The 18,912-nt window shown below is 46.3% G+C and overlaps 1 protein-coding gene across 3 annotated transcripts in view; it reads left to right on the plus strand.

The window, feature by feature from the left end:
• Window positions 1–18,912, plus strand: part of SFSWAP (splicing factor SWAP) — a 323,193-nt gene that overhangs the window by 2,106 nt on the left and 302,175 nt on the right. The gene's annotated exons all lie outside the window — the stretch shown is intronic.

Consider the following 18,912-nt stretch of genomic DNA (forward strand, 5'->3'; position numbering starts at 1 on the left):
TGCTTCTGTCTGTCCACATATTTATGATTTGACAGCCACCAGCTCTTGTTTTGTCTATTGTATTGACCATAAATAATTTTAATCCAAGGCACCAAGTTTGAGAACCACTGGGCTAATGTATGAAATGCTATAGATTAATGGGGTGTGGTATTGAAAGTCGACAGTAACTAGGTCGACCACTATTGGTCGACAGTAACTAGGTCGACAGGGTGTCTAGGTCGACAGGGTCTTTAGGTCGACATGTTCTAGGTCGACAGGTCAAAAGGTCGACATGAGTTTTTAATGTTATTTTGGTGTCGTTTTCTTCGTAGAGTGACCGGGAACCCCAATTAGTGCACCACGTCCCCTCGCATGGCTCGCTTCGCTCGCCATGCTTCGGGCATGGTGCCTTCACTCCGCTACTGCTTCGCTCGGCACAGATTACCGTTCCAATCGTAGTCCACGTGGATCGTTAAGTATGAAAAGGTTCAAAAAAAGAAAAAAAAATGTGAAAACTCATGTCGACCTTTTGACCTGTCGACCTAAAGACCCTGTCGACCTAGACACCCTGTCGACCTAGTTACTGTCGACCAATAGTGGTCGACCTAGACATTGTCGACCTAGTTACTGTCGACTTTCAGTCCGGATCCCAGATTAATGAACCATATACTTTCATTTTATGTCTGTGGTTTGCTTTTCTCCTGCATTTTAAATGTCTCAACATATATTAAAAAAGTCTCTCTGTAAGACGCTCTGAAATTGTCTTTCACCCATGTCTGTGACTACATAAGACTTACTAGGTGGCTGTGAAAGTCCAAACAGAAATGTATGTTGTATAGTGTACAAGTACATGTATGATTTTTAGTCACCTAGACAATATTTATTTGAGGTATAATGTAACACTAAAATGTGGTATGTGTGTCAGCATCCTTCTCTCCAGGCTTATAGACCACTGGACAGATTCAACCCTGCGGCTAATTGTTAGTCTGGAGCCTTTCAGTTAAGGCTCGCGCCGCTTGTTAAATCCCAGACGGTGCACCTACTGTAACACTGATATTTCTTTGCAGCGTCAGGAGCTTCCTTCACACCCTGTAGGACTTAATACTTTAATACTTGGGAAAACTCGTAGATTCCAGCACTTAACAAGGAATTTTTGGGTTATCTGGAGGGGGAAGTGCAGAAAAATTAAATAGCTTTGGGTGTTAAACCCAGAGCTTAACCCACACGGTAAACTAAATATTTCAATTTGACATATATTGATAAATGGAAATTGTAACCTTATTTTGCAGTAGCAATCAGTGTATGTCTTGTAAGTATGTGGACCTTTTTAAATTAATTTGAATTGAATGCATATATTAATTTCTCTTACGTCCTAGAGGATGCTGGGGACTCCGTAAGGACCATGGGGAATAGACGGGCTCCGCAGGAGACATGGGCACTAAAAAGAACTTTAGGTATGGGTGTGCACTGGCTCCTCCCTCTATGCCCCTCCTCCAGACCTCAGTTTAATACTGTGCCCAGAGGAGACTGGGTGCACTACAGGGAGCTCTCCTGAGCTTCCTGAAAGAAAGTATTTTGTTAGGTTTTTTATTTTTTGGGAGACCTGCTGGCAACAGGCTCCCTGCATCGTGGGACTGAGGAGAGAGAAGCAGACCTACTTAAATGCTAGGCTCTGCTTCTTAGGCTACTGGCCTACATTAGCTCCAGAGGGAGTCAGAACGCAGGTCTCCCCTAGCGGTTCGTCCCGGAGCCGCGCCGCCGTCCTCCTCGCAGAGCCGGAAGATAGAAGCCGGGTGAGTATAAGAAGATAGAAGACTTCAGAGGCGGCAGAAGACTTCAGATCTTCAATGAGGTAACGCGCAGCGGTAACGCTGCGCGCCATTGCTCCCACACAGAACACACACACAGCGCACACTGTGGGGTGCAGGGCGCGGGGGCGCCCTGGGCAGCAATGTATATCTCTAGGGCTGGCTATGATTTGATTTACACTATTTAGTGGTATTTCAGAGTATCCCCGCCAGTTTGTTTAAAAAAAAAAAGCGGGACCGAAGCCCGCCACTGAGGGGGCGGGGCTTCTTCCTCAGCACTCACCAGCGCCATTTTCTCCACAGCACACACTGAGAAGCTGTCTCCCCGGACTCTCCCCTGCTGATCACCGGTGACAGAGGGTTTTAAAGAAGGGGGGGGGCACATAATTTGGCGCAGTGAATATATATATATATATCGCTGGTCCGGCACTCCATGCTTCAAACAGCAGCTGCGGCGGTGCCCTCACAGGATCCCGATGACAATATGTAAATATTGAAACGTTGATGCAAAAGTGAATACGTCTCTGAATCTTCGTTATTTGGTATGAGTGCCGCACCTCTGCAAATTGTGTGTGTGTGTGTGTGTGTGTATATATATATATATATATATATATATATATATATATGTGTGTGTGTGTGTGTATATATATATATATATATATATATATATATATATATATATATATATATATATATGTGTGTATGTATGTATGTATGTGTATATATATATATATATATATATATATATATATATATATATATATATATATATATATATACATACACTCTGAATCTGGGTAAATTTTTGATTTTCCAGGGTTATTGGCGCTGGGTGTGTGCTGGCATACTCTCTCTCTCTCTCTCTCTCTCTCCAAAGGGCCTTGTGGGGGGACTGTCTCCAGATAGAGCTTTCCCTGAGTGTGTGGTGTGTCAGTACATGCGTGTCGGCATGTCTGAAGCGGAAGGCTTTCCTAGGGATGAGGTGGAGCGCATGAGTGTGGTGTCGCCGTCGGCAACGCCGCCACATGACTGGATGGATATGTGGAATATTTTAAATGCAAATGTGAATTTATTGCACAAACGTTTGGACAAAGCGGAGTCCAGGGACGGTACGGTGGGTCAGACCCCGCCTTTCCCTATGTCACAGGGGCCTTCGGGGTCTCAAAAGCGCACACTTTCTCAGATAGTAGACACAGATACCGAAACAGATTCTGACTCTAGTGTCGATTATGATGATGCGAGGTTGCAGCCAAAGTTGGCAAAGAGTATTCATTATATGATTATTGCTATAAAGGATGTGCTGCATATTATAGATGACCCCACGGTGCCTAATCCTAAAATCCACATGTTTAAAGAAAAGAAGCCTGAGGTTACCTTTCCACCTTCCTTTGAATTAAATGAGTTATTTGAAAGTGCTTGGGAAACTCCAGATAAGAAACTGCAGATTCCCAAAAGGATTCTTATGGCGTATCCTTTCCCGATCAAGGACAGGATACGGTGGGAATCCTCCCCACGGGTGGACAAGGCATTGACGTGCCTTTCCAAAAAGGTGGCGCTGTTGTCTCAGGATACCGCTGCCGTCAGGGATCCTGCTGACCGCAAGCAGGAAACTACCTTGAAGTCAATTTACACACATACCGGTACATTACTCAGACCGGCAATAGCGTCGGCTTGGGTTTGTAGCGCTGTACTAGCGTGGACCGATACCTTATCTGCGGATATGGATACGATGGATAAGGAAACTATTTTATTGACCCTGGACCATATTAAGGATGCGGTCCTTTTATATGAGAGAGGCTCAGGGGGATATAGGCATACTGGGTTCCAGAGCGAACGCTATGGCGATTTCTGCCAGGCGAGCACTGTAGACCCGATAGTGGACGGGTGATGCCGACTCGAAACGGCATATGGAGGTTTTACCTTACAAAGGTGAGGAGTTGTTTGGGGAAGGTCTCGCGGACCTAGTCTCCACAGCTACTGCTGGTAAATCAACTTTTTTACCTTATGTTTCCTCACAGCCTAAGAAAGCGCCACATTATCAGATGCAGTCCTTTCGGCCGCATAAATCCAAGAGAGTTTGGGGATCTTCCTTTCTTGCCAGAGGTAAGGGCAAGGGGAAAAAGCTGCCAGCTACAGCCAGTTCGCAGGAACAAAAGTCCTCCCCGGCTTCTACTAAATTCACCGCATGACGCTGGGGCTCCATGGGCGGAGTCCGCTCCTGTGGGGGCACGTCTTTGTCTTTTCAGCCAGGTCTGGGTTCATTCTCAGGTGGACCCCTGGGCAATAGACATTGTTTCCCAGGGGTACAAGCTGGAATTCGAAGAGGTGCCTCCTCGCCGGTTTTTCAAATCGGCACTGCCGACTTCTTCCCCAGAGAGGGAGGTAGTTTTGGCAGCAATTCAAAAGTTGTGCCTTCAACAAGTGGTGGTCAAAGTTCCCCTGCACCAGCAGGGGATGGACTATTACTCAACCCTGTTTGTGGTCCCGAAACCGGACGGTTCGGTCAGACCAATTCTGAATTTAAAATCCTTAAACCTATACTTAAAGAGGTTCAAGTTCAAGATGGAATCGCTCAGGGTGGTCATCGCAAGTCTGGAAGAGGGAGATTATATGGTGTCCCTAGACATAAAGGATGCATACCTGCATGTCCCCATTTATCAACCTCATCAGGCGTTCCTGAGATTTGTAGTGCAGGATTGTCATTACCAATTTCAGACGTTGCCATTTGGGCTTTCCACGGCCTAGAGGATTTTTACCAAATTAATGGCAGAGATGATGGTGCTCCTGTGCAAGCAGGGGTCACAATTATCCCGTACTTGGACGATCTGATAAAAGCGAGATCGAGAGAACGATTGCTAGACAGCGTATCACTCTCCCTGAGGGTGTTACAACAACACGGTTGGATTCTAAATCTACCAAAGTCACAGTTAGTTCCAACGACCCGATTGCCTTTCTTAGGCATGATTCTGGACACGGAACAAAAGAGGGTTTTTCTCCCGATGGAAAAGGCCCAGGAACTTCAGAGCTTGGTCAGGGACATATTAAAGCCAGACAGGGTGTCGGTACATCACTGCACTCGAGTTCTGGGAAAGATGGTGGCGTCTTACGAGGCCATTCCGTTCGGCAGGTTCCATGCCAGGACTTTTCAGTGGGACCTTCTGGACAAGTGGTCCGGGTCACATCTACAGATTCATCAGATGATCAGCCTGTCCCCCAGGGCCAGGGTATCTCTCCTGTGGTGGCTGCAAAGTGCTCACCTTCTAGAGGGTCGCAGGTTCGGCATTCAGGACTGGGTTCTGATAAACACGGACGCGAGCCTCCGAGGTTGGGGAGCAGTCATACAGGGAAGAAACTTCCAAGGTCTCTGGTCAAGCCAGGAGGCTTGTCTTCACATCAACGTACTGGGATTAAGGGCCATATACAACGGCCTTCGTCAGGCGGAGACCTTACTTCAAGGTCTACCGGTTCTAATTCAGTCAGACAACATCACAGCAGTGGCTCATGTAAACCGCCAAGGTGGCACGAGGAGCAGAGTGGCAATGGCAGAAGTCTCAAGGATTCTTCGATGGGCGGAGACTCATGTGAGCGCTCTGACAGCAGTCTTCATTCCGGGAGTGGACAACTGGGAAGCAGACTTCCTAAGCAGACACGATCTGCATCCAGGAGAGTGGGGACTTCATCAAGAAGTCTTCGCAGAGATTGTAAGTCAGTGGGGACTGCCTCAAATAGACACGATGGCTTCACGCCTCAACAAAAAACTTCCGAGATATTGCGCCACGTCAAGGGACCCTCAGGCGTTTGCAGTGGACGCACTGGTGACACCGTGGGTGATTTCAGTCGGTCTATGTGTTACCCCCTCTTCCTCTCATCTCAAAGATACTGAGAATCATAAGGCGAAGAGGAATTCGGACAATTCTCATTGTTCCAGATTGGCCTCGAAGGGCCTGGTATCCGGATCTGCAGGAGATGCTCACCGAAGATCCGTGGCCTCTTCCTCTCAGGGAAGACCTGTTACAACAAGGGCCCTGTCTATTCCAGGACTTACCGCGACTGCGTTTGACGGCATGGCGGTTGAACGCAGGATCCTAGCGGAGAAGGGCATTCCGGAGGAGGTCATTCCTACTCTGATAAAGGCTAGGAAGGAGGTGACATCGAAACATTATCACCGTATCTGGAGGAAGTATGTGTCTTGGTGCGAAGCCAAGACTGCTCCTCCGGCAGAATTCCATCTGGGCCGTTTTCTCCACTTCCTATAAACTGGAGTGAATTTGGACCTAAAATTAGGCTCCATTAAGGTTCAGATTTCGGCCCTATCCATTTTCTTTCAAAAGGATTTGGCTTCTCTTCCAGAAGTCCAGACTTTCGTAAAGGGGGTGCTGCATATCCAGCCTCCTTTTGTGCCCCCGGTGGCACCATGGGACCTTAACGTGGTGTTACGGTTCCTTAAGTCTCACTGGTTTGAGCCTCTTCAGACAGTTGAATTAAAGTATCTCACTTGGAAAGTGGTCATGCTATTGGCCTTGGCGTTGGCACGGCGGGTGTCGGAGTTGGCGGCTTTGTCTCGCAAAAGCCCTTACCTAATTTTCCATGTGGATAGAGCGGAGTTGCGGACTCGTCCTCAATTTTTGCCTAAGGTGGTTTCTTCTTTTCATTTGAACCAACCTATTGTGGTGCCTGTGGCTACAAGGGACGTGGAGGATTCCGAGTCCCTGGATGTGGTCAGGGCATTGAAAATTTATGTGGCCAGAACGGCTCGGGTTAGGAAAACGGAGGCCCTGTTTACCCTATATGCAGCCAACAAGGTTGGCGCTCCTGCGTCTAAACAGACTATTGCTCGCTGGATCTGTAATACGATTCAGCAGGCTCATTCTACGGCTGGATTGCCGTTACCAAAATCGGTTAAGGCCCATTCCACTAGGAAGGTGGGCTCTTCTTGGGCGGCTGCCCGAGGCGTCTCGGCATTACAGTTGTGCCGAGCAGCTACCTGGTCGGGTTCAAACACCTTTGCAAAGTTTTACAAGTTTGATACCCTGGCTGAGGAGGACCTCTTGTTTGCTCAATCGGTGCTGCAGAGTCATCCGCACTCTCCCGCCTGTTTGGGAGCTTTGGTATAATCCCCATGGTCCTTACGGAGTCCCCAGCATCCTCTAGGACGTAAGAGAAAATAAGATTTTAAACCTGCCGGTAAATCTTTTTCTCCTAGTCCGTAGAGGATGCTGGGCGCCCGTCCCAGTGCGGACTAAATTCTGCAAGACTTGTATATAGTTATTGCTTACATAAGGGTTATGTTACAGTTTGATCAGTCTCTGGCTGATGCTGTTTTGTTTCATACTGTTAACTGGTTCGTATATTCCATGTTATACGGTGTGGATGGTGTGGGCTGGTATGAATCTTGCCCTTAGATTAACAAAAATCCTTTCCTTGTACTGTCCGTCTCCTCTGGGCACAGTTTCTCTAACTGAGGTCTGGAGGAGGGGCATAGAGGGAGGAGCCAGTGCACACCCATACCTAAAGTTCTTTTTAGTGCCCATGTCTCCTGCAGAGCCAGTCTATTCCCCATGGTCCTTACGGAGTCCCCAGCATCCTCTACGGACTAGGAGAAAAATCTTATTTTATCCTCTACTATTCAAAGTTTGGAGGGCAACAGAATACATATTAGAATACATAAAGAATTCCTGCGCTAGTGAACTGTAGTTGACATAGGCATGTTTTTCAGCTACTTTACATATAAATGACAAACTTGAAATATTTGTTTTTCGTTTGGTTTTATAACCGTTAATGGATATTGTATTTTTTAGTTAGTACAGGTTGAGTATCCCATATCCAAATATTCCGAAATACGGAATATTCCGAAATACGGACTTTTTTGAGTGAGAGAGTGAAACCTTTGTTTTTTGATGGCTCAATGTACACAAACTTTGTTTAATACACAGTTATTAAAAATATTGTATTAAATGACCTTCAGGTTGTGTGTATAAGGTGTATATGAAACATAAATGAATTGTGTGAATGTACACACACTTTGTTTAATGCACAAAGTTATAAAAAATATTGGCTAAAATGACCTTCAGGCTGTGTGTATAAGGTGTATAGGTAACATAAATGCATTATGTGCTTAGATTTAGGTCCCATTACCATGATATCTCATTATGGTATGCAATTATTCCAAAGTACGGAAAAATCCGATATCCAAAATACCTCTGGTCCCAAGCATTTTGGATAAGGGATACTCAACCTGTATATTATTAAAATAACTTTAGGCTTGATTAATCTCAGTGCGAATTGAACAGCGCCAGGAAGGAACTCCCGGAGTTATTCAATTCAGTGCGCTGTTATATTGGAGAATGCTGGTTCTCACGCCTTAAACATGGTGTTTAGTCACGAGAACCGGTATTCTCCGACTTAAGTGTTGGGCGCGATGCTGTTTCTGGTGCACTAAGGGCACAAAACAGCATTGCACTAGTAGTTTTGTCGGAATTCTGCTCACACCCCAGGAGCGGTGCGAGAAGAAATCCTCCAGTTGGGCATAACGTTGCGCTGAATTGAATCGAAACCTTTTGTTCTCAAACTTTTTTATCAACGTTTTTTGTTTGTTTTAAACCATTTTGTTTGTTTTAAACCATTATTCTACAATGGCATAAAGTATTTTTATTGGTAAGAAAGTAAATGAACACATGGGGGAGATTCAGTTGTTATTCCAAAGGTGCACACATTTATGCTCTCAGCCTTCGCACCCAAAATAGATTAAATGTATTCGTCTGGCGCCCAATAATTATTGCGGCACGTAAAACAATTGAATTCCCCGCATGAAGTGTTTGACATTGTGCCATAATATCATAATATAATTTACAAATGTTGCACGCTTATGTTAATATGGCCAAATAAGTAAGTTTGACTATTATGAGTTAGGTGTGCACCTAGCAGTTCCACATTTATCTGTCCAATCTGTATGGTGGGAACAAAAATCTGGCAATGTACAGTATGGGAGCAAAGGGCAATCAACCATTTGCTCCCAAACGCTGCAAAATGTACAAAACCTGTTGTTAGGATAAATTTGTTAAACAATTTAACCAATTTGTTTGAACAACCATTGTCTGTGTTCCAGTGTTTGTGAGCAAATTGTTAATTGTCATTTACTCCCATTGCTAGATGTTTGTTCCCACCAGGCAGATATATCTGTAGGTGTGTACCCATCCGTCATCATTGACTTGGTTGAGCCTTCAGCTGCTGCAAGCTCTACCCTAAATAAATAAATATAAACTGAAAGGTTTGGTTATTAAATACTATTTTCTTTCCATATAAACTTATAAACTTCCTGTTACCACTAATACCCCTTTCACATCGCACAAATAACCCGGTACCGACACGGCATATTGCCGTGTCGAACCGGGTCAGTGTGCGATGTGAAAGCACACTGGGCGATATAGCGGGTCGCCTGACCCGGTAAATCAACCCGGTAAAAAAGAAGGGTTTTACCCGGGTTGATTACCGGGTCAGGTGCGGTGTGAATGGGAGCCGTGTCGATGCGACACGGTTCCCATTCACAAGATAGGGAGAGGCGGCGCTGGAGATGAGCTCATCTCCCGACGCCGCCTCCACCCCCGCCCCTGCTGCTGCTGCGGCCTCCGTTGTCATGGCAACCGACCCGGTATATTGCCGGGTCGGGAAGCCTGCAACGGAGCGCAAATGCCGGATCCCACCCGGTAAGTACACGTTTGTCTTACCGGGTAGGACCCGGCATTTGCGGTGTGAATGCAGCATAAGTGGTGGTAATGTTACTTATTGCCCAGCAAAATCAAAGAATGCTGAACAATTATCTCCAGGGTTTTAGCCTTTTTTTTTTCCTATTTAAGAGAGATTTTAATGACTTATGAAAATAATGGTTACTCAAGAATACTGATTTGGCAGTTGTCTTTATGTTCATGTTAGTTAGGTCTTTTCAACACATGGAATGTTTGGGAGGAACATTCTTTTTTCAGTGATTGTTATTTTCCCAATTTATTTATTACCAGTTATTTCTCTGACGTCCTAGTGGATGCTGGGGACTCCGTAAGGACCATGGGGAATAGACGGCTCCGCAGGAGACTGGGCACAATTAAAGAAAGATTCAGGACTATCTGGTGTGCACTGGCTCCTCCTCCTATGACCCTCCTCCAGACCTCAGTTAGATTTCTGTGCCCGGCCGAGCTGGATGCAAACTAGGAGGCTCTCCTGAGCTCCTAGAAAGAAAGTACTGTATATTTTAGGTTTTTTATTTTACAGTGAGACCTGCTGGCAACAGGCTCACTGCAACGAGGGACTAAGGGGAGAAGAAGCGAACCTACCTAACTGGTGGATGCTTGGGCTTCTTAGGCTACTGGACACCATTAGCTCCAGAGGGATCGCACACAGGACCCGACCTCGTCGTCCGGTCCCGGAGCCGCGCCGCCGTCCCCCTTACAGAGCCAGAAGCAAGAAGTGTCCGGGAAATCGGCGGCTGAAGACTTCTGTCTTCTCCAAGGTAGCGCACAGCACTGCAGCTGTGCGCCATTGCTCCTCATGCACACCACACACTCTGGTCACTGATGGGTGCTGGGGGGGGGGGGGCGGGGGGCGCCCTGAGCAGCAATATTAACACCTTGGCTGGCAAAACTGACACCATATATAGCCCTAGAGGTTATATAGGTGTAAATTACCCCTGCCAGATTTACACAAACAGCGGGAGAAAGCCCGCCAAAAAAGGGGCGGAGCAATCTTCCTCAGCGCACTGGCGCCATTTTCCCTCACAGCTCCGCTGGAAGGATCGCTCCCTGGCTCTCCCCTGCAGTCCTGCACTACAGAAAGGGTAAATAAGAGAGGGGGGGGCAATAAATTTAGGCGCAGTATATATAATACAAGCAGCTATAGGGGAAAACACTCTGTATAGTGATATCCCTGTGTTATATAGCGCTCTGGTGTGTGCTGGCATACTCTCCCTCTGTCTCCCCAAAGGGCTTTGTGGGGTCCTGTCCTCTGTCAGAGCATTCCCTGTGTGTATGCTGTGTGTCGGTACTGCTGTGTCGACATGTATGATGAGGATAATGATGTGGAGGCAGAGCAAATGCCTGTGAATGTGATGTCACCCCCTGCGGGGTCGACACCTGTGTGGATGGACTTATGGAAGGAATTACGTGACAGTGTCAGCTCCTTACATAAAAGGTTTGACGACATAGGACAGCCGGCTACTCAGCTTGTGCCTGTCCAAGCGTCTCAAATGTCATCAGGGGCTTTAAAACGCCCGCTACCTCAGATGGCAGACACAGATGTTGACACGGATACCGACTCCAGTGTCGACGACGATGAGACTAGTGTACCTTCTAATAGGGCCACCCGTTACATGATTGAGGCAATGAAAAATGTATTACACATTTCTGATAGTACCCCAGGTACCACAAAAAAGGGTATTATGTTTGGTGAGAAAAAACTACCAGTAGTTTTTCCTGCATCTGAGGAATTAAATGAGGTGTGTGAGGAAGCGTGGACTTCCCCCGATAAGAAATTGATAATTTCTAAACGGTTATTGGCAGCGTACCCTTTCCCGCCAGAGGATAGGTCACGTTGGGAAACACCCCCTAGGGTAGATAAAGCGCTTACACGTTTATCAAAAAAGGTGGCACTACCGTCTCCGGATACGGCCGCCCTAAAGGAACCTGCTGAGAGAAAGCAGGAGGCTACCCTAAAAGCTATATATACACACACGGGCATTATATTGCGACCAGCGATTGCATCGGCATGGATGTGCAGTGCTGCTGCTGCGTGGTCAGATTCCCTGTCGGATAATATTGATACTCTGGATAGGGACAATATTTTGCTGACAATAGAGCATATAAAAGACGCTGTCTTATACATGCGTGATGCACAGAGGGATATTTGCCGGCTGGCATCAAAAATAAGCGCAATGTCCATTGCCCGCCAGAAGGGGGTTATGGACTCGGCAGTGGTCAGGTGATGCCGATTCAAAAAGGCACATGGAAGTTTTGCCTTATAAGGGGGTGGAACTGTTTGGGGATGGTCTTTCAGATCTCGTTTCCACAGCTACGGCTGGGAAATCGACATTTTTGCCACAGGCTACCCCACAGCAAAAGAAAGCACCGTATTATCAAGTACAGTCCTTTCGGCCCCATAAAAACAAGAGGGCTAGAGGCGCATCCTTTCTGCCGAGAGGCAAAGGTAGAGGGAAAAAACTGCAGCATACAGCCAGTTCCCAAGAGCAGAAGTCCTCCCCCGCGTCCGGTAAGTCCACAGCATGACGCTGGGGCTTCACACGCTGACCCGGGTACGGTGGGGGCCCGTCACAGGTGGATCCCTGGATCCTTCAAGTAGTATCTCAGGGGTACAGGCTGGAATTCGAGGCGTCTCCCCCCCGCCGTTTCCTAAAATCTGCCTTACCAGCAACTACCTCTGCCAGGGAGGCAGTGTTGGTGGCTATCCAAAAACTGTATTCACAGCAAGTGATTGTCAAGGTACCCCTCCTTCAACAAGGAAAGGGTTACTATTCCACAATGTTTGTGGTACCGAAACCGGACGGTTCGGTGAGACCCATCTTAAATTTAAAATCCTTGAACACATATATCAAAAGATTCAAGTTCAAGATGAAATCGCTCAGGGCGGTTATTGCGAGCCTGGACGAGGGGGATTACATGGTCTCCCTGGACATCAAGGATGCCTACCTGCAAGTCCCCATTTACCCTCCTCACCAGGAGTACCTCAGGTTTGTGGTACAGGACTGTCACTATCAGTTCCAGACGCTGCCGTTTGGGTTATCCACGGCACCGAGGGTCTTTACCAAGGTAATGGCCGAAATGATGATACTCCTTCGGAGGAAGGGGTTTTTACTTATCCCGTACTTGGACGATCTCCTGATAAAGGCGAGGTCCAAGGAACAGTTGTTACTGGGGGTAGCACTTTCTCGGGAAGTGCTGCAGCAGCACGGCTGGATTCTCAATATCCCAAAGTCACAGCTGGTCCCGACGACACGTCTTCTGTTCCTGGGAATGATTCTGGACACAGACCAGAAAAAAGTGTTTCTTCCAGTGGAAAAAGCCGAGGAGTTGTCATCTCTAGTCAGAAACCTCCTGAAACCAGGTCAGGTGTCGGTACATCAATGCACGCGAGTCCTGGGAAAAATGGTAGCTTCGTACGAAGCAATTCCATTCAGAAGATTCCACGCAAGGATTTTCCAGTGGGACCTGTTGGACCAATGGTCCGGGTTGCATCTCCAGATGCAGCAGCGGATAACCCTGTCGGCAAGGACCAGGGTGTCACTACTGTGGTGGCTGCAGAGGGCTCATCTACTAGAGGGCCGCAGATTCGGAATACAGGACTGGGTCCTGGTGACCACGGATGCCAGCCTTCGGGGCTGGGGAGCAGTCACACAGGGAAGAAATTTCCAAGGGCTGTGGTCAAATCAGGAGATTTCACTACACATAAATATCCTGGAGCTAAGAGCCATTTACAATGCCCTATGCCAAGCAAGTCCCCTGCTTCAAAACAAACTGGTTCTGATCCAATCAGACAACATCACGGCGGTCGCCCATGTAAACAGACAGGGCGGCACAAGAAGCAGGAGGGCAATGGCAGAAGCCACAAGGATTCTCCGATGGGCGGAAAATCACGTGCTAGCACTGTCAGCAGTGTTCATTCCGGGTGTGGACAACTGGGAAGCAGACTTCCTCAGCAGACACGACCTTCACCCGGGAGAGTGGGGGCTTCATCCAGAAGTCTTCCGATTGATTGTAAACTGTTGGGAAAGACCACAGGTGGATATGATGGCGTCCCGCCTCAACAAAAAGCTAAAAAGATATTGCGCCAGGTCAAGGGACCCTCAGGCGATAGCTGTGGACGCTCTAGTGACACCGTGGGTGTACCAGTCGGTTTACGTGTTTCCCCCTCTGCCTCTTATTCCCAAGGTGCTGAGAATAATACGAAGGGGAAGAGTGAGAACTATACTCGTGGTTCCGGATTGGCCAAGAAGAACTTGGTACCCGGAACTTCAAGAGATGCTCTCAGAGGACCCATGGCCTCTACCGCTAAGGCGGGACCTGCTGCAGCAGGGGCCCTGCCTGTTCCAAGACTTACCGCGGCTGCGTTTGACGGCATGGCGGTTGAACGCCGGATCCTGAAGGAAAAAGGTATTCCGGAGGAAGTCATTCCTACCCTGATCAAGGCCAGGAAGGATGTGACTGCAACCCACTATCACCGCATTTGGCGGAAATATGTGGCTTGGTGTGAGGCCAGGAAGGCCCCAACGGAGGAATTTCAACTGGGTCGTTTCCTGCATTTCCTGCAAGCAGGGGTGACGATGGGCCTAAAATTGGGGTCCATTAAGGTCCAGATTTCGGCTCTGTCGATTTTCTTTCAAAAGGAACTGGCTTCGTTGCCTGAAGTTCAGACTTTTGTCAAGGGAGTTCTGCATATTCAGCCTCCTTACGTGCATCCTGTGGCACCTTGGGATCTCAATGTGGTTTTGGGATTCCTGAGGTCACATTGGTTCGAGCCACTGAAAACCGTGGATTTGAAATATCTCACGTGGAAAGTGGTCATGTTGTTGGCCCTGGCTTCGGCCAGGCGTGTATCAGAATTGGCGGCTTTGTCGTGTAAAAGCCCTTATCTGATTTTCCATATGGATAGGGCAGAGTTGAGGACTCGTCCTCAGTTTCTCCCGAAGGTGGTATCAGCGTTTCACTTGAACCAACCTATTGTGGTGCCTGCGGCTACTAGGGACTTGGAGGATTCCAAGTTGCTGGACGTAGTCAGGGCCCTGAAAATTTATGTTTCCAGGACGGCTGGAGTCAGGAAAACTGATTCGCTGTTTATCCTGTATGCACCCAATAAGCTGGGTGCTCCTGCTTCTAAGCAGACCATTGCTCGCTGGATTTGTAACACTATTCAACTTGCGCATTCTGCGGTAGGACTACCGCAGCCAAAATCAGTAAAAGCCCACTCCACAAGGAAGGTGGGCTCATCTTGGGCGGCTGCCCGAGGGGTCTCGGCACTGCAACTTTGCCGAGCGGCTACTTGGTCAGGGTCTAACACTTTTGCAAAATTTTACAAATTTGATACCCTGGCTGAGGAGGACCTTGAGTTTGCTCATTCGGTGCTGCAGAGTCATCCGCACTCTCCCGCCCGTTTGGGAGCTTTGGTATAATCCCCATGGTTCTTACGGAGTCCCCAGCATCCACTAGGACGTCAGAGAAAATAAGAATTTACTCACCGGTAATTCTATTTCTCGTAGTCCGTAGTGGATGCTGGGCGCCCATCCCAAGTGCGGATTGTCTGCAATACTTGTAAATCGTTATTGTTCCACAAATCGGGTTGTTATTGCGAGCCATCTGTTCAGAGGCTCCGTTGTTATCATACTGTTAACCGGGGTTCATATCACGAGTTGTACGGTGTGGCTGGTATGAGTCTTACCCGGGATTCAAAATCCATCCTTATTGTGTCAGCTCTTCCGGCACAGTATCTTAACTGAGGTCTGGAGGAGGGTCATAGGGGGAGGAGCCAGTGCACACCAGATAGTCCTGAATCCTTCTTTAATTGTGCCCAGTCTCCTGCGGAGCCGTCTATTCCCCATGGTCCTTACGGAGTCCCCAGCATCCACTACGGACTACGAGAAATAGAATTACCGGTGAGTAAATTCTTATTTTATATAGCGCACACATATTCTGCAGCGCTTTACAGAGAATATTTGGCCGTTCACATCTTAGATGAACACCTTGGGGTCTGTTCAATTCATAGACAGTTGAATAGCACCGTGAATTAGCCCCCGGCACTATTCAATACAGCGCCAAGTGACACCAATTGTCGGGAATTCTTCTCTCACCCCCGGGAGATGAGAGAGGAAATCCGCCAAAAGTGCGGCTGGCGTGAGGCTGATTCTGTCGGGAATCAGCATCACGGCGGGGAGTTAAGTCGGAGAATGCCCGTTCTCCCGACAAAACAACCTGACTTAACTTGAGCTGAATTGAATAGCGCCGGGAGCTAATTCCCGGCGCTATTCAACTGTCGGTAAATTGAATCGGCCCCCTTGATGGAATTGCTACTGTAATATAACATTGCATCAATTCTAATTCTGGGCATAGATTAAACAATTAGCTTGCCAAACTAATTGTATAGTGTGTTTGTGCGACCGAACAGACAAATGATTGGTTTGTCGGACATACCGAATCGTCCAGCATGTCTAAAAATATGATATTTTGTGAGGCCTTGTCGGGCAGCATATGTGCTGCCCTAGGCTGAGGGAGAAACGTCCATCTGACAGACATTTTGTGGGTATTACAGTTGTTTTTCTCCATGTCTGCCATGAGATGGAGCTGGATAGAACTATTCAATTGTTGCTCTGTTTGGGCGTGAATAGCCGCGAGGGGAACACATTTCAGCTGGCATCCTCCTGAGGTAGCGTGCTGAAATGTTTAAAAAGTCGTCTGTTTGTTGGCTCCAGCAGTACTTCTCGCATCAAGCCCATTAGTTTAACCACTTTATGCCGCTAAACCCTATCTGCTTGGCGATGATATGCGCAAAAAAACACCACTTGAATATTGCCCTGCAATCTCCCATCGCTTTAGACTAGAGATTGGCTGCAAAAAAAAAAAAAAATTGAAAGGCCTCCATTATCTGACAATCTGCCTGATTCATGTTTGTAAGTAAAGCAAAAAAAAAAAAGCTTGTAACTTTTTTTTTTTTTTTTTTTCTAGAACAAACCATGTTGCCACGCAAGGGAAGCATGTACATTTTATATTTTTTTTCTGTGCAGGGTAAATACTGGCTATTTTAGCATGTAGCCCACAAATGTTACAGCTTTATTTTTACACTGCAATTTAGATCTCAGTGTGAAAACACCCCACCCAAATTTAAAGGCCAGTACTCACGGCCTGATTTGGGAGAGATGTGTGCTGAGTGAACTAGCACACATCTCTTCCACCGCTCAGCACAGTACGATGTGTGGGGGTGGGGAGACGGGGTGGGGTGGGGGGGGGGGGGACCTGCAAGGCAGGCCAATCTAGCACCAGCGATAGCCTGCGCATCGCTATCGCTGTGGGGGGGGTACACACGGAGCGATCATGCTTAAAATCTAAGCTATCTAGTCAGATTGCTTAGATTTTAAGCAGCGATCGCTCTGTGAGTACCCACCTTAACACTCTGCACATGTTTCTTCTGCCCCACCTGCAGTGCAACATGGTTTTCCCAGTTGCTTGCCTTTTTGCTTTACTTACAAACATGAATCAGGTCAAATGTGTACAAGCATAATTCGAACATATTGAGGGTTATTTTCATGTCAAAGTAATAATTCAATAAAGTTTGAATACTTATATTGAGAAATGTTTTCTAAAGTGCTAGAGAGTAACACATTAAAGGGGATAATGAACAAGCAGCAGTGGCTGCAAGGCTTCTCGTCAACTTTGCGAACACCAGCATATGACATTTTTCCTTGCACCTAATAGGTAAGCAGGAAAATCTGCTAGGTTGGTTTATCATACTTAATGATGATGTGCACAGCCAGACCACACATCTCCACTAATTTATTATGGGCCTAATAAATGTCCATGTTTGTTTAAAGAACCTGTTGGGAACTGTTCATTGTTAACCTAGTTTCTGTAATTGCAGACTATTGATTGATTAGTTTGATTTAAGGAGCGCTGTGGGTGCACATTGTTTTTCCTTGTACCCTCCTGAGAAGTTGTCTCCCCCCCCCCCCCCCCCCCCCAAAAAAAAAAAAAAACTAAACAAAACGGGCTTTGACCACGAGGACACAGCACACCCAGTAGTTAGCATGGGCTTAGCTGCTTTATGCGTCAGAATCCGGTACATTTGGGCAAGACATACGTAATAAGTAAAAATCAGAAAAAGACAGAGAACCCATCGCCTATTAGTGGCCAGATACCTGCTGCTTTTCAATGGGTGTAATTGACCCGAAAGAGAAAATCCAAGGAAAATAGTATATGAAAAGTGCTGGTATTTAGCACAACGATATTACTTTGTATATTTTTGTTTTATTTTAAACAAACTATTATAGCGAAACATATATAACACGAATAAAAACCAACACCGGCCAATATGTGTACCACATTTGAAACAATTCTTTTTGCATTGTTTCAATTATATGAAAATCACTGGCCGGTGATGGTTTTTATAAATGTATCGCTATAATAGTTTGTTTTAAAATGAAAAAAAAAATCTTTAAAGTAATATCATTGTTGTGCTAAATACCAGCACTTTTCATGTACTATCCCCTTTATATGGAATAAGTAATGGGCGTCTGTGGCACACACATCAACAAAAACAATTGAATCTTTGTCCGCCTAAACCCAGTACTTCTGGCTGTGAAGGAGGGGGGATGGATCGCAAAACGATTGAATTTCTTCCCATATTATTCAGTGCTTTCTCTTGACCTCATATCACTCTTTTAGTATGGCTGACGTATTGCTCCATCCCAGAGCAGTTTGATGCAGTCCACTTTTGCCACTAAAGATTTTTTTTTTTTTTTTTTTTTTTTGAGTATAGCTGTATGTCAGAGAATTTGTTGGGTGTTTTTGGAAATTCGCAGTCATACTCAGCATTGACTGACTTTCTAGAGCAAAATTTAACAGCATAAATATTACGTTTACATCCAGAAAGGGAACTGTTTTTTTTTAACCTTTTTAATGCAAGGTAGCTCTGTGCTCTTTTGAGCGTAAGTTCCATACACACAGTCATTGAAAAACGATTGTTGAATTGTTGGTAGTTTGGCCTTGCATCGTGACTGTTAAGACTCATTAATGTGTCTTAAAAAAAAGGAGTATATGCTGTTATAATGCTTTCACAGGTTCTGAATTTACATTCTGTAGCACTCTGTTATATATGGCTAGGCATTAACATTTGATAATGCTGGAGTCAGTGTCTTCATAGATTTGATGCAATGTTAATGCATGCTAGAAGTCATGTGCATACAGGTCCATCTTCATTTTTTTTTTTTTAGAGCCCCATAGTGTGATAGCATTTTACTAGGTTTTGATGACCTGCACAAATTAATTTTAATGCCTCTGTGTATGACCCCAAAAAATGTACTTATGTCATGCTTTTTACTTATTTTCAGTAATGTGTAGGAGGAAGCCTTCGTCGATGGACTGTG

Source organism: Pseudophryne corroboree, chromosome 1 (assembly GCF_028390025.1).
Source record: "Pseudophryne corroboree isolate aPseCor3 chromosome 1, aPseCor3.hap2, whole genome shotgun sequence".
NCBI lineage: Eukaryota > Metazoa > Chordata > Amphibia > Anura > Myobatrachidae > Pseudophryne > Pseudophryne corroboree.